General features: G+C 36.2%; 1 long non-coding RNA gene across 1 annotated transcript in view; it reads right to left on the bottom strand.

Annotated features, from left to right (window-relative positions):
- Positions 1 to 1,507, bottom strand: part of LOC111745407 — a 27,755-nt gene extending 26,248 nt beyond the window's left edge. Inside the window, exon 1 of the long non-coding RNA XR_002782637.1 lies at positions 1,231 to 1,507. This is a non-coding gene — a long non-coding RNA (uncharacterized LOC111745407). The remainder of the gene's footprint in view (positions 1 to 1,230) is intronic.
- Between the last annotated feature and the right edge of the window lie 1,386 nt (positions 1,508 to 2,893).

A 2,893-nucleotide genomic window follows, 5' to 3' on the forward strand; every position in this document is an offset into this window, starting at 1 on the left:
TGATCTCTTAATATCGACGAGCCTTTCAAAAGATTGAGAAATGATAACTGACGGCCTTTCTATCTTCCCTTACATCTGACAGGCCTTCAAGCACTTAGAAAGATAACAGCAAACTCCCAAAGAACTAGCTAAATATCATTATAGTTGATAATAAATGACTTGGCAAGTTTTATTTCCAAAAACTTTATCCATAATCGTTGCATATTCTAATTTTGCTTGCATTCAAATTGTAGTTTCATACATAACTTTCCTAAGTAAAAACACTACTGCATCTGGCTTCTCAGAGTAGAACTTTACGGCACACCAGACTGTACAATGGCCAAAAACTCATAATTTCAATAACAAATATTTCAGAAAAAGACTGAACAATCTTTTCTTTCACAAAAGGTATTACTTTTTAAAATTCAAAACAAGCAAATTTTAACAACAGTAGCATAAAAGGAAGTCCAATACTACACATTTTCTTTTTACACAAATTGAAATACATGTTTCCTTAGAAGCTAGTTATGCTGGAAAGGTTATTATTCAGAACAAGTTTCCAGTGCGAATTATAAAACTTCATTATTTTTTTTTTCTAATAGTAAATCACTCAGTCTAGTTTTTCTTCCTCTTTCTTCAACAGTCACTTTTACTTGTTATCTAAATGACCGTTTATTTGACTTAAACTTCTCTTTAGTTTCCGAAATTAAATGTTTACTATCATTTCATTCACTTAAGAAAAAGAAAAAAGAAAAGGACAGAAGAGTCAACGGGCAACACCTATGACTAAGTTGTCCCTAAACTTCCCCTTAACTAAAATGCCAAAACAAAACGACTGCTCCTGAATTTTTTTTTTTTTTTTAACACCCATATCACACATGAATAGTACCGTTTACTTAATTGTAACTTCTGGCTGCCCCTCAAATACAATTAGATTTTTTTAAAATTAAAATTTGACCTAGTCTGTTTTGTGATAAAAAGAAAAATCTCCTTTGTTCTCAAGACATACAGCGGGGGGGAAAAATAATCACAAAACAGAAAAAAAAGCTTTTACCAAGAAGATCTACAACTTTCCAGAATCTGAATGCTTTGTTCCCCCCCAGTAGTTAAGTGCAATCAGGCATGTGACTGGCTACACATTTTTTCAGAGTTAAAGAACACGTTCAGCCATGTTCTCCGACAGGTAAGAGCCACCCTCCGATCACCAGCTGAAGAAACAGCCAGGAGCAAACACCCAAAATCACAAGTTACCTTCAAATATTCTCATTCTCTTTAGATACTGTCCTTTGGGCTTGAAAATATAAAGCAATCCGGCAAGTTTTATGCTGTTAAAATGGCTCCTGTAGATTGGGGAAGTGGTGTCTGTGCTTCAGCTTATGAGTCATACATGAAACTAAGTGTTTCTAAGGGAGGCACGCCCATGTTGCTGTGGACCCAATTATTCTGCTGGGTCAAACATGCAAATCTACAGGTAAAAACCGGGGAGAGGTCTGAAAAAGGAGTGAGGCAGAGCCAGGGGGCAAGATCTACCCTGATTAAGCCGTGACTCAGCTCAGGGAAACTACCATAATTTCAAATAAACAATAAAATACAATCTGAATCTACAAGGAGGCAAAACTAAAAACTATGTTGTTTTAAAAAATAAAGTCTCAGTTTTTAAAGTTATTTTCATATATCAAGTAAATAAAATTATGAAAAAGTATGGGAGGGAAATGAAGGGAGACAGCAAACTTTCGGGGTTTTAATGTAACAATGAACTGGTGAGTCTAACCTGGCTACTCATTAACCCTTACACGAAAGGGTATTATTACTATGTAATCTGAAAAGCTAGCAAACCGTAATACCAGATGCAGATTTGTTAAGTTCAATAAACAGATAATGTCCACTAGAAAATTCAAAGTTCAGTGGAAAAATAAGTGTGAATTAATCTGGTCCATAGACAAAAACTAAAACAAAAAAACCCCCCAAACTGAGGGTTAGAAAAGAACTAAAGTCCAATATAGCAAAATGATTTTAAATACAACTGCAAGCTTGATAAAACCCTAATTTAAACAAATTATTAATGCAATTATGATTCATAATTGCAAGTAGATTCATAATTCTACTACTTCCAAGTGATAACCGCAGTTTTCTTTACCTTTCAAACAAAATTTTCCACAAATAAAAACCGACCGTGTGCCAGGCCCCCTGCTAAAGCTCTGCTGTACCATACGTGGTGGCCCGAGGGTGCCAACCAAAGATGTGGCCAGTGAATTTTTGTTCTCCAAGCCACCGTACATCTGAGGAGGTGCCCAAGCAGCCGAAGCACCACTGCAACGGCTTTCCCTGTCCCCTGGGAGAATATCCATTCATTTATTCTAAGAGCTTAACCTGATCGAAATGCCTTGAACGTATTCAGCACTTCCAAAAGGTGCTTTTTAGATGATGAAGTACAAAGATGCTAGCTAGCCTTCACTCTAACATTTTACAAAAAAGTAAATGAGACTTAGCAAGGTTTTCTCCCTTTGGCTAATTACTTGGAAGTCATTATTCTCCCTTACTAGGGGCTCAGCTGAGAGGACAAGCTGTCATTAACTTAAGACAGGAACTTTACTACATTGCTACCAAACCACGGACAGTGAACAGACATGCCGCCCATTAAGTACCTATTTATTCCACCCCAATGAACACTGCTTGATTCATCTTTTCATTAAAATAATCTCCATGGTCAAATGATTAATTAAAAATTATACTAAAAAGAAAAACACATCACTTTTTCTACTCTCAAATGTAATATTTGGTTTACTTTAGCTAATTTGTCCAGAGTGACTATTCAGAACCCAAACACCAAGAAAAAAGTCCTGTGAGCAGACGGTAAAGGTTCACTGGAAAACCCTCGTTTCCCAGAGCGGGAGATTGTTTTAGATGACAGTCA

The sequence above is a fragment of the Pteropus vampyrus genome, unplaced genomic scaffold, assembly GCF_000151845.1.
Source record: "Pteropus vampyrus isolate Shadow unplaced genomic scaffold, Pvam_2.0 Scaffold154, whole genome shotgun sequence".
Classification (NCBI taxonomy): domain Eukaryota; kingdom Metazoa; phylum Chordata; class Mammalia; order Chiroptera; family Pteropodidae; genus Pteropus; species Pteropus vampyrus.